Source organism: Euprymna scolopes, chromosome 6 (genome assembly GCF_053919585.1).
Source record: "Euprymna scolopes isolate OS-2025 chromosome 6, ASM5391958v1, whole genome shotgun sequence".
NCBI classification, from domain to species: Eukaryota; Metazoa; Mollusca; class Cephalopoda; order Sepiida; family Sepiolidae; genus Euprymna; species Euprymna scolopes.
This window is the reverse complement of record NC_136487.1, coordinates 155205076-155219664: the sequence shown is the minus strand read 5'-3', so window position 1 is coordinate 155219664 and position 14589 is coordinate 155205076. Positions and strand designations below refer to the sequence as shown.

Here is a 14589-nt window from a genome sequence, read left to right as displayed (position 1 = left end):
TCATTTTCCCAAACTTAACGTAAAATATACGATTACGAGGAAACCTCATTTGCATATTACAATAAGGAAAATCAATTTTACTAAATAGCTGTATGTTAGTTAGTTACTGTTTCTAGCGAGAGAATTGTTTTAAATGTTCTAGCTAAGATTGTTATTTAAAGTCGATTTATATTGATAATATTTATATTTATATTGATAATATATTTAATTCTATTTATATCGACCGACATCGATTTTTTTTTAGAAATGGGTCTAATAACACTTCACCAAATAAAATAATTTGGTAATATAACTAAGTTTCTAGCGTGAAAAAATAATTCCGTGTACACATAAAAATGTTTTGCTTTTCTTTTAAACATTGAAACCCCCCCCCCCAAAAAAAACACTGAAAGAATACGAATAAACTCAAAGAATTTCAGTTTTTTGTTTGTTTTTATTTTTAGAAGCAAACAGCAAAAACAAGGAAAAAAGAAACTAAATCGAAAATTTCCTTGATTTACAAATAAATACCAGTGAAAAAAGTGCCTTTACAAAAGAAAAAAAAAACAAACATTGAAATGAATTCCATTTCGTTCTTCAACTTTTCGCAAAGCAAGAACGCGTTTATAAACGTTATTTTTTTCAGGGCCGTAACGTCATAAGTCGTATTGGTATAGTTGGAAAAATCATTTGCAAATTACCTTTTTCACTTCTTTCGCGTTTCAAGTCGAAACCTGCCTACGTAGCTAATTTCTTATATTATTTTTTTTTTTTGTGGTCGTATGGCACTCGCTGCTATTTTTTTCATTGAAACGAAAGTTGTTTTGATTCATTTATTTTTATTTTCTGGGGAAGGGGGAAGTTTTCTTTTTACCAGCGCACGGGCAACAAAAAGTGCTCAATATCCGGAGAATAGCTTCTTCTCTTTGTATCCCTTCTGCCGAAATATCTGATGGAGAAGGTGTCACGTACTTCTTTTTTTAGGGGGGGGGGCGATTACATTTACATGTTTTCATCCATGCTTTTATTTTTGAAATTGTTGTGGGAGTATCGACGTTTGCCACGATGAAAATGATCAATATTCTTAGTATAGCAAGTGTCTTCCAAACGGAACTACATCGACTTGGGCAACGTTGGGTAACCATGCTAGTTGCTGTATATTTAGTATAGGTTTTCCATCATCGCACTATCGCATCCCTGTGCTTATTTTATTTTCTTACAAGTACGTTAAAGGAATGTGCTCCGATGAACTCATAGCACTTGTGCCTGTGCCGTGTCGACATGCATACTCTAGACTAAACCGACCAGCAGCAAAATCCACCCCTTCACTGTTGAGACCAAATAGGTAAAATCGTTTTCTGTCTTCTATTCTAATTGATTCTTCTCTCCGGCTGTAGACTTTGGAATTCCTTCCCTGTTTTCTGCTTCCCTGACTGTACTGACACATAGAAGTTGTAATATAATGTGAACAGACATTTCGCTGTTCAGCTCACTATAGTTACTGTTAGATAAAATCCCAAATAGTAACCCCTTACGTTCAAGTGGCAATAAGCCTCGTTTGGCTGAAAAAGAGTAAAAAAAAAAAAAAAAAAGATTTCGAGAATAAAATTCCCGTGTTCGAAAAGATGAACCTCTAGCAGGTCGAAGTTAACTTCGACATTGTCTGATTACCTAGGTGTGTCAAGTTCGAATCCAGTTTAGGTATTTCACGGAGAACGTGGGCCCTGCGTAAACGTTTTTTTTTTAAATGACTGCTCCCTGAAATACTGAAAAGGTGTTCTTTCACTTTCTTCGTGTATATCTCACACACCTTTTTTTTTTTTTTTTTTAATCAAGCGGGTATTTATTTTATTATTTGGAAATTTTTATTTATTTCGATGAGTACATTTGATTCATACCTTTCGCGTTTATTTTTATTTTAATTTTTTTATTATATTTTCTCCACTAAATATTTTAATTTTTTGTTACATTTAATTTTTTCATACATATTTCAATAATGCTTTTCGCCCTTTTTTTTCCCTATATGACAGTACTTCATAAAAGTTTTCGTGATTAAATAAACCAATGAAAACCTTTTGTGCATGCGCTTTCAGAGAGCAGTCATTAAAAAAACAAACGTTTACGCAGGGTCCACGTTCCCCGTGAAGTACCCCAGTTTGTCCCACAGAAACATTTTCATCAAAACCACATTAGACCTTGTGTCTACCCTCTTGGAATAATACAACCAACACGAGAATAGTAGTCCTAAAAATCCTAAAATGCAAATTATTACTTTTCAGAAAAAATTCTGTTAAAATTTGAAAATCCGTATAAACTTTGTGTCCTTTCTTTTGATTTTAAATATCATTAAAATATCAGTGATGGTTTCGTGTTCACGCAAGAACCTTTTTATTAGCAAAAAAAAAAAAAAAAAAAAAAAAGTGGACGCCGCGCTCTTTAAAATTCTTGTCATTCAATGTTTCAGAGTACAAAAACGTACAACCTCAGTTTTGATTATTTTAACTTGTTAGTAGTTTTAGAAAAGTTGGCGAAAATGAACTTTCGCGGTTTCGAAAAGTATAACAGTCACAAACAAAATGGTGGATGAATAGCATAATTATAGCTTTACGCCTTAGTCTAGCCCTCATCGCCAACTAAAAAAAAAACAAAAACAAAACAAAACAAAAAACAGAAAACGATTTTACCTATTTGGGTGTGACCATGTGAAAACTTGAAAAACTTAGCGGTAAGTCACACACACACACACACACACACACACACACACACACACACACACATATATATACACTAGCAGGGAAACTCGATTGATTGCCTGCACTAGTTGGGGGCACATAGCGGTGCACTGAGAGGAAGCTTCACATGTCTCCCCGCAGTGACTTAATCCACAATACATTGCAATTTACATTGCACTGTAGAGAACCGACTGTTGAATTTATAAAATTATTATTTTTTATATATGATGGCTTGAAGTAAAGTTTAAAATGCAAAAGTCAAGTATCATGGTTCAATGGTGCTTTAAACGGAAACATTCATTTCGAACGCACCTCTGTTATATTAAAGAATCATCATTTGATTTTACATGCCGGCCAATTCTGCTTGTCTGGTAAATGCACTTGTGTCGTATAAGGTGTTAATTTTAATCAAAATAGCCGGTCGCGTCTTCATCGGATTACTCGTTTAACAATATTTCTCGAAGACATTATGATACAAACCCTATCTAAGAACACTACTAGATAGTTAAAGTACATTTATATGACATTTCATAAACATCGATTCAGCCATTTCAGAGTCCATAGAAAAAGTCTATATTCCAACTCTTCCAATTGTCGGATTTTTTTTAAATAATGTCCAAACGCATTTTATTTCCTTTTAGTAGATTGATTGTTGCTATTTCTTCTGATGAGTTAAGGGCAAAATAGATTCACTGATTTATATAATAATTAGGTGAATGATTTTGTGCTACGAAACAGATACTGTCAAAATTTGTGTCAACTGAATTAAAAGAATAAATTATAAGATTGTCAATATAATGAAATTTGGAATATAGGCTTTTGTCATTTATTCATTATTTGCTTTGTAATTACATTGAGATTCTTAAATAAGGATTGGTATATATGAAAGGGAAACATAAGTGAATAAAATATTCCACACACACACACACACACACACACACACACACACACACACATATATATATATATATATATATATATATATATAATTGGTTAGCTAGCTAAACTAAGCATCATTTGTATATATAAAACATTTCAGGCCAATGAAACGCAGTTCTGTGTAGCGTACTTTCAATATATTTCACTTACTACCTAGCTCTACTCACATATTGAGTACTGTTGGAGTAAATAATGAAAATTGATACATAAAATATTACATCGCGTTATAAAATTTCATGTGATTCAAAACGTAAAACAAACAAAAATTGAAAATTGAAAATAGTGATCGGTTTCGCATATGAATTCGAAAAATGTTTATCCAATTCCGAGTCACCAGGTTTTAATGATAGCATACTTGTGAACTGGCTAGCGTTTTTAAGCCATGTAGCCAAACATTTATTAAAATGATTATAAACTCCGTGCGTGTTTTCTAAACTCGTTTAACAAATACTGGACATTTTTTTCATCGTAATATATTACATTTCAAACTTATTCTTTTTTTGTTACAATGGAGTTACCACTTATCAAAGCCCGGAGGCAACTAGAGGATAAGGGTCAATGAGTGTACGGTAGTCAATGGGAAAATGTCGTGGTAATCGTTAGTAATGGACTTTGGTAAGTTGGATTATTTAAGGGATCGTCTCATCAAGAACTTGTTCACGTTAGACTTGGAGAAGACCATATTGTAGTCAGTTGGAAAGCAGTAAAACGGAACAGAGTTCCAGAGGTGTGCAGTTCTAAGAACGAAACTTTGTTAATGGAATCTACGTTTAGGTTTAGGTACAGATAAAGAGTGGGGGAAATTATAGATAGTGGTTTCAGGTAGACAAGTGTTTTTCGTGAAAGTCATTCCAGTGGAGAGGGGTGTAGATTGGACCTAAGACGAGCACTTGTCATAAGTAGGTATTATTGGTCAAATTGTATTTTGGCAAAAAGATACTCGAAAAATATGTTTTTAGTCATTCAATCAGGACATTAAAGTTGAGATTCTGGTCTTGGCTAAAATTTGGTTTCAAACTGATTCACCAAAAAATAAAATTTAACTTCGATTGTCACCTTTTTTTATTAGGGGGATCACCACTTATCAAGGCAAAAGGGCCACTCGTGATAATAATTAACGAGTGTCAGTAAGAATGTGTGACAACACCGTGATTATGTGTCATTGATGGAACATGGTTAGGGTTTGATTATTTAAGAAGATTTGAAAACAAAGATGTTATACTCTTTTTTTCCAGGAGATATTAACCTAAATAACCAATAAATATTAACTACCCATGCGGGGTCGCAGAAATACCTGGATTAGGACCCAGGCGCGGGGCGAACCCCCTCGGAGCTGATGGACCCGTAGGTCTTCCCAGGTCATCCGTCTAGGAGAAGGAAAACTCTGAAACTAAACCTAGGGTAGGGAGGCCTCTTCAGTCCTAGACGACAACCTTCCTAGAGCTGGTGACTCAAATAAATCACCGGTTGGCAAACCTAAACTGCTTAAGGAGGAGATAGGCTCTGTCTATCGCTCGGCTTTCATACTCCTTCTTTGCCTATTGGCCAGGCGTAGAGGTACTATCACAGAGACTCGTCTGAATCACCCAGTGGTTGACCTTGTTTCCTGACTAGGGCAATGAACGCCGCTTTTCCCCGCTCCCGCCACATCCCATCCCCCTAAACTGGACACAGTGGGGTGCTTCAGTGCCATATATGTCAGTGCAGTTGGACTGGGCTGGCTTTGCCTAACGGATTGAGGGTACTGGATTGACAGTTCCTGGCTGCTGTTTCCGACTGATAGTACAGGAGCCCTAACCCTTTGGTAGCGCTTAGAGCGGCTGCTCCATCAACAGTTGTAAAATATCGGGATGTTTGTAGTGCCATGTCGCGCATGGAAAGGGACCCTGCACTCATCCCCGGTGGGCTTTCCTGAGACCACAATCCTGTGGGTGAGGACAGCTGATAGTCTACTTGTATTGCATGTCTGGTATTCTGCACAACTACTTGTCCAGCACCCCACTCACCGGGAAATGCCGACGGGACTGCCCAGACACATTTTGCAGGTCAGAATGCCCCTCCTCTGGAACACTGCCATCTCAATCCCACTTTCCGACCCTGGTGTCTAATTTCTTGCAGTGGGAGAGAACTAAATACTTTCCTCTTCCACACAGGAGAGACATTGCGAATCTATATCTGCTCTGTTGTTATATATATAATGTTATATATATAATGTTATATATATAATGTTATATATATAATGTGCAAATATGTTTTTTTAATCATATTTCAACACCCTGAAATTTGGAACAAATACTTTGTCATTTATGTGGGTTTTTTTTTCTTTTTTTTACATAGGCGTCACCACTTATCAAAGCCGATAGGCCACTCAAGGATAAGGTTTAAAGAGTGTAGAGTAGTCAAAAGGACAATATAGTAATCGATAGTAATGGAAGTTCGGTAAATTTGTTAACTTAAGTGGAACGGCTCATCAGAAACTTGTTCACGTTGGACTTGAAGACAACCATACTATAGACAGCTGGAAAGCAGGAAAACGGAAGACAATTCCAAAGGCGTGCAGTTCTAAGAAAGAAGCTTTGTTCATGGAATCTATGTTTAGGTTTAGGCACAGATAAAGAGTGGGGAAAATTATTGATAATGTTTTCAGCTAGTCTAGTGTTTCTTGTGAAAGTTTGACGAGGGGGGACCATAGATTGAAGCTCAGTTGAACACTTTCCATGAAAATAACGATAAAGCAGAGACAAACTCGCAACATCTCTTCTGTGAGATAGAGGTTGCAGCGAAGAGAAAAGGACATCTCCCACCAGGCCACAAAGTTTATTTCGAACCCTATCAAGGCAGGACAAGTCCTTTCTAGCAGCTCCTGCCCATATGTGGCAACAGTATTCCACCCTTGGACGTATCTGGCTCTTATATAGATAGAGAATTGCATCAGCACTGAGATATCTACTGGATCGATAGAAGGATCTGACAATTTTTCCAGCGGCCTTGGCAACAGATTTGATGTACGTATTCCATTTAAGATCAGGAGTAAAGGTCAAGCCCAGAAGCCTGTCAAAACTTGAGGCCTCCCCAAGACGAGAGCCATTCATTTTAATTGATGCCAGATGTGGATCAGAACGTTGATGATGTAAAGATAGAAGCTTGGTTTTAGATGCATTAAAAGTAACCAGCCACTCCTTTCCCCATTGTACAACGTGATCAAGACCAGAGGAGAGAGAATCGGAGAGACTTGGTTGTTTACTGTCTTAGATGTGCTACCATAGATGGTAGTGTTGTCAGCAAAAATGTCTACGAATGATGTAAGGATGTGATTTGGAAGATCATTAATGTAGATCAGGAAAAGAGTTGGGCCCAGGATGAACTCCCGAGGGACTCCAGCATTTATACTGTGAGCTTCTGATTTTTGCCCATCAACTACTACTCTTATGAACCTATCAGAGAGAAACGATTTAATAATTGAGAAAACATTTCCAGCTATACCATAGCTGGAGATCTTGTGAAGTAAACCTTTATGCCATACCCTATCAAAGGCCTTTGATATGTCAAGAGCAATTGCCCTAGAAAGGTTGCCTCTGTCAAGAGATTCGCTAATCCTATGAGATATAACTGTAAGCACATCTGCTGTAGATCTAGCTAGATATTGTGTGTCACTAAGAAGGTTATTTTTGCTGAGATGGTTGATTACTTCTCTATTTAACACAGATTCCAGCAACTTACTCATGACGCACAGGAGACTTATTGGCCTGTACTGAGAGGGGGATGAACGATCACCTGAATTCTTAAATATAGGGCATACTGATGAGATTTTCCAGGGGGATGTGTTATATATAAATATGTATACGTATGTTTTTAATTAACATAAACAAATTTACATGGTCCACACACTAAACATGATCATGTTTCGGACAAAAGATTATCGATTATATAAATTTGCTTATATTATTTAAAATATATCTTGCTCTTGTTTCATTGAGCACTTTTAATTACCTCGTTAAATTCATTAGTTATCACTCTTGAATACCTTTAACCTGATACCTGATATATATATATATATATATATATATATATATATATATATATATATATATATATATATATATAATTATTATTTTTTTACTATAATAATAAACTATCTACGCACACTAGTGTTTCATCCTTTCGGGAATTTTCAGTGCAGGGTGTCACGATTAACACCAGTCGAGAGATTCGAACTCGGCAACACGAGCCATCTCTGGCTCGATTAGAAAGAGCGTATCCAATACCATAACCACGTGAAATAACGTTGAATTTATATATATATATATATATATATATATATATATATATATATATATATATATATATATATATATATATATATATTTATATAATTATTATTATTATTATTATCATTATTATTATTACTTGAGGATAAACAGTTACATATGGCCACTACAAATAGCCATCTGTTTCAATCACCAAAAAGAAAAAGATTTTTCTTTTTGGCGTCGTGAGGTTCTAGGTCGCCTGAGGAAGTCTCTTTGACTGAAACAGATGGCTATTCGTAGCGACCATATGTAACTGTTTACCCTCAAATAATGATAAAAAAGTATTTTGCTCTTTTTATTGATCACTATTTAACAACCTCGTTGTCTTCATTAGTCCCGACTTTTGAACACCTCAAACCTGAACATATATATAAATACATTATTTAGTAATAATATGAATATCAACACATAATATCAATAGATAGCATTGATTTAAAAAGTTTAATAAAAAATAAATGACTCGTGCGCCACCACCGAGAATCGAAACCAAAACGTTTAGCTTGCGATTTACTTTTTCCTTTGACGTTAATGTCTAAACTATGAAGAAATGTTTGCTGTAAGGCTAAAAATTAAGACATAAACCAGTAGCTATTTTGTTACGCATGCATATTCACCTGGCAAATTCCATTTTTTTTTAATTTTCATACTTTTGCACAGGTTTTCCCCGGCTAAAACCCAAATATAAAGTTTCGCACGTATAAAGTTTCATGTCTGTACACCAAAAACTGACAGAGGAGTTGGCAACATTTTTTAAGCAAATATATATACGCATACATAAATATCTATAGAAAGACGTCTGTGTTTACCGTTTTATGCAAATATTACGCAAGTATAAATCATGTAGAATATCTGAATGAATATATTTACACGTAATAGTTAACTAAAGATGATCATCTCATAAGAAAACCGAAATACTAATAAGGAATTAATTAAAATAAATGTTTAAAAGAATATGCAAATTAGTTAGATCTTTTGCATATGAATGAAATTCCACAACCCATATATAACAAAGTTGTATTTTCTTTTTAAATAAATAGAAAAAAGAGTTTTTAATAATATTTTTAATAATACTATTAATATCAACACACACACATACACACAAACAACAAATGTTATATATATATATATATATATATATATATATATATATATATATATATATATATATATATATATAGGGTGTCCATAAAGTCTGTGTGCATTTTAAAAATTTATAGCTTTATTTGTATTTGCAATAGAAATAATCTGTAAAATGGATTTGAAAGAAATAAATCTATAATTTTAAGCTTTTATTGAAATTTTATTTAACTTTCCACATGCCCTCCATTATTAGCAATACAAAGGGTAATACGATTTTGCAGTTCACGAAAAAAATTTTGTCAAATGATTTATAGTAATGCCTGAAATCACATTAGTTATTCTAGCTTTCAAATCTTCCAATGAACTAGGTTTGGTTGCATACACAATTGTTTTCACATATCCCCATAAAAACAAATCTAATGGAGTCAAATCTGGCGAACGTGGAGGCTAATGAAATGGTCCATCCCTTCCGATCCATCTGTTAGGAAATTCCTGATTTAGAAACTGTCTAACACGCCGAGCAAAGTGATAAGGAGCTCCATCTTGTTGAAACACTGCATCATCTTTTAAGTTCAATTGTTCAAGTTGCGGAATAAAGTAATTCTGCAACATATCTAAGTAGCTGTCACTGTTAATAACATGATCTTCAAAAAAATATGGCCCTATGATTCGATTTATTCCCAAAGCACACCACACATTAACATTAAGAGAGTCCCTTTCATGTTGAACAGTTTCACTTGGGTTTTCAGTTCCCCAAATTCGGCAATTATGCCTGTTGACCTTGCCACTAATGTGAAATGTTGCTTCATCAGAAAACAGTAAATTACTCACAAATGCATCGTCATTACAAAGTTTTTCATTGAACTGGTGACAGAAAGTTAGCCGTGCATAATAATCCTCTTCTAACAACTGTTGATGTAATTGAATTTAGTAAGCTTTCATATGAAGTTTTGTCCGCAGAATCTTATGCACAGTAGACTTTGACAAACCGAGCTCCAATGATGCCCGTCTTACAGACTTTCTTGGACTTGCAGTAAAGGACTCTTCTATGGAAGCAACACTTTCGTCAATGACACATGGCCTTCCAAACCGTAATTTATCATGGACAGAGCCTGTCTCTTTTAATTTTTTCATCCATTTAACAATGGTGTTCCTATGAGGCGCTTTTTTATTGTATTCAATTCTAAACTTATAGCAATAGTAGATTTCAATTCAGCCAACCAAAGGACACAGTTTACTTTTTCCTCAATTGAAGCCATGGGATCAAATTGATTCTGAAAAACAAAAGAAAATATTTTTATTTATTTTTTACTAATCTAAAAATTGTTACGAATTTTGTGGTGAAAAATTATTCAATAACTATACTTAAAACTAGATACATGAAAGTTTATAACACTTCTTACAGATTATTTCTATCGCAAATATAAATAAAATTATAAATTTTTTAAAGTGCACACGAACTTTATGGACACCCTGTATATATATATATATATATATATATATATATATATATATATATATATATATATATATATATATATAGTCATTCACATACAGTACTGTTTCGCTGTTTCACAGTTCATCAGTGCAGCTATATATATATATATATATATATATATATATATATATATGATGATTGCAACGTCTTGTCAGACGAGTGCCACTCCCTCAGACACTTAAAGTCTATGAACCCAAAACGGACTTCCATCGCCACAGGACCATTTTTATAGACAAATGCCTGAGGAAATATCTATACACAGATGATGTTACACAGACTCTAAGCTTTGTACGACAACTAAGTCTCTCTCTCGGTTCAAAATATTGAGATCCAGCAACAAGCAAGAGCAAGATAGCCAGAAACAAATTAAACTGTAGACCAGCTTAATGCGGGTACTGGTCTCCCGATTTATGTTTTTTTTTTAAATCATATTTGCTTCTCCTAGAAAGGTTGCCTTCACCACGGCTTACAGGAGCCCTCTCCACCCCAGCACACACATACATACACACAAGCACACACGGTGCTAGTTGGCCGTTGACCCCCCAAAAAGGGTTTATTCGCCCTTTGGAAGGTCTTGTTTTTAATCCTTCGGGGAGACGAGCCATTCTCCTCACCAAACAAGTCTGGTAGGAAAACCAGTTTAGTCGCCAGTGACCCGACTATGAGGCAGGTAGTACTGGGTTACACGGTACCAGTAGCATATGACATGACCTATATATATATTATTTTAAAAATATAATTACCCATTGACACGTGTTTCGTCGTCCGCGACTCATCAGAGTGGCTGAATCTAGCGAGATTCGAAATCGGCCACTCTGATGAGTCGTGAACGACGAAACACGTGTCAGTGGATAATTATATTTTAAAAATAATATATATGCCGCTCCCCATTAAAAGGGGGTACCAGATTGGTCAATGGGAAAATTATTCCTAACAAGCATTTAGGTAAAACTGCACTTTCGTATAAATACTTGAATTCATTCAAGAAAGTATCGCTAACAAAACAAATAAAACACACACACACACACACACACACACACACACACACACACACACACATATATATATAACTACTTAATTTACTCACATAAATTTATATACGAAAGTATGCATATGTAAAGTTTAAGTGTTTACTTCAAAAGTGCTCAATACATAGGTAGAGTTAGTTAGTAAGTTATATAATGTACATGGCGATAAGCTACACTGAATATTTCGCGTTTCATCCACTCTTAATCGCCATATACACTTTATAACTTACTTATATTATATGTATATATATATATATATATATATATATATATATATATATATATATATATATATATATATATATTTAGCCAGTAGTTTAGTTTCCTAGAAGTACATCCAATGAAACAACATGTGTCTACCAAAGAGTGATTAATGAGTGAACAATGTTTGTATAAATAAATTTCATATATATATATATATATATATATATATATATATATATATATATATATATATATATATATATATATCATGAACGGAGATACATCCACCCTAAACCTTAATACTAATCCTAAGTCTGGATGGCAATAAGAAAAACATGTAATAAATAATAAATGAATAAATATATCAATAAAAAGACAGAGAAAGTACTTTTGACGGGACCGTTAAAAGTCAATTTATAACGTCGCCATGGAAATTTAGCGTAAAAATGTCCGCTTTAACAAATATATTTCTGTTAAAAAAACGATTCTACGGAATTTCAAAAACTAGTAAAAGTTGTATAGAAAAATGAATGACCATTCCACCCTGCAGTAAAGCTGTCCCCTATGAATCTGGCTCCCACTTTGTATTTTAGTAGGTATATTGAAAAAAAAATTAAACCAAATAATATTAAGATATATTTTATCAAATAATTAAAATCAATTTTTCTTTTTCAACGATTTTCTGTGTAAGAGAAAATTTTTTTCAAAGGTGATTGTTGGTTTCATATTTTGTTTTTATTTCGCTGTTGGTATTAACCCTGAAGGGTTGGACTGAAGTGTCAACCATATGTGGAATAAGAAACTAAACTTACCAAATAATGTTTTCAAATAAAATTGAACTTATCATAGATGAATAGAGTGTTGGGGACGTATCGCGCACGCTCGTCAAATAAACCAGTAAATGTATGCGTACGAAAGTCAAGTATCATGGTTCAATTGTGCTTTAAACAGAAACACCAATTTCAAAAGCGGTTCAGTCATATCAAAGAACCTGCTTTTGATTTTATATGTTAGGCCGTTCTGCTTGTGTGGTAATAAAACTTCTCAAATGCACAGGTGTTGCATAAGGTGTTAACTTTAGTCAAAATCGCCTGTCCCTTCTTTCATAGGATTTTTTCGATTATCGATTATCGATACTTATGGGAGACATTTTGATACAAAACCTATCTAAGAACACTGTCAGATAGTCAAAGTACAATTCTGTGAAATTTCATAAAGATCTGCAAAGTCGTTTCACAGTCCATACAGAAGGAACTCACACACTCACAAAGTTCCTTATATATATATATATATATATATATATATATATATATATATATATATATATATATATATATATATATATATATATATATATCTTATTGTTTTTAAAATATAATTGTTTTTAAAATATAATTATCCACTGACACGTGTTTCGTCGTCTACGACTAATCAGAGTGGCTGAATCTAGCGAGATTCGCAATCGGGACCCCGCGGTATTTATATTTTAAATCGGGACCCCGGGATAATTATATATTAAAAACAATATGTATGCCGCTCCCCATGTGGGGGTACCAAATTGGCTAAAGGGAAAATTATTCCCAACTCGCATTTAGGTAAAAATGCACTTTCGTAAATATTTGAATTAATTCAAAGCGTATCGCAAAAACAAATAGCATCTATCTATCTATATCTATATAATTATATATATAGATATAAATATAAATATATATATATATATATATATGTATGTATATATATGTATGTATATATATGTATGTATAATTATATGTACATATGTGTATATATATATGCAAGTATATATATGTATATATATGCATGCATAATTATTTATATATGTATGTATATATTTGTATATATGTATGTATATATATATATATGTGTATATATATGTATGTAGATAGATATGCATATATATGTATGTAGATATATATATATATGTATATATATGTGTGTATATATATGTATGTAGATAATTATATATATATATATTATTGGTTAGCTAGCTAAACTAAGCACCGTTTATATATATAAGCATTATATTATTTATATATATTGTGATAATATACTTAATCGATAAACTATACGTTTTTGACCATTTAACAGTTTACTTCTTTTAAATATGTTGACATAACAAGAATTATGCATGTTAACGTACACAAATATATTTACACTATTTGTCCCATAACACTGAAATTAAAAGTATCATACACTAATAATGGTTTATAACGAATAAAATCTGTGCAAATAAATAAATAAATAAATAAATAAATAAATATGGACGGAATAATTAGAAAATAATTACTATAGAGCCTATCATTACTGAAATATAATTTTTTACAAGAAACAATTTAAAAAAAAAAAAAAATGTATAATTTTTCCATCTATCGACTGTACATGTAACATAATACCATTTTTGCCCCCACATTTTTTTTTTGCTTGTAGAGGAGATGGGGCACCCGATTGTAAAAGACATTTTACCATAATTTTAATTCATGTAGATTTCATATTCATTATTACAAAGCCAATTCTCTATTGAATATTATATTGTACCTAATATATAGCAGTGATTACAAAAGTTTAAAAAAGAAAATGACTTGCGTGACATCAGCTAGTATCGAAACCAAAACATTAAGAGCATTAGCCGTGTTTCCTACCAGTTGAGCTAACCGGAGAGACCGACAAGAAAGATTTAAATTTAAACCATTATTTGCTATGATTGAATTTGTGTATGCGTAAAAATAATAAAAAAAAAATATGACGGCAAGTTGAAATAAACAGTTTTGCATTTCAACTTGCCGACATATTTCTGTATGCGT

General features: G+C 33.1%; 1 long non-coding RNA gene across 3 annotated transcripts in view; it reads right to left on the bottom strand.

Moving 5' to 3' along the window:
• Positions 1-14589, bottom strand: part of LOC145278067 (uncharacterized) — a 193935-nt gene that overhangs the window by 154577 nt on the left and 24769 nt on the right. Inside the window, exon 2 of one of the 3 annotated variants that reach the window (XR_013868308.1) lies at positions 9240-10314. The exons of the other annotated variants lie outside the window; for them this stretch is intronic. This is a non-coding gene — a long non-coding RNA (uncharacterized LOC145278067). Of the gene's footprint in view, positions 1-9239; positions 10315-14589 lie in introns of those variants that run through there. 3 annotated transcript variants of the gene reach the window in all.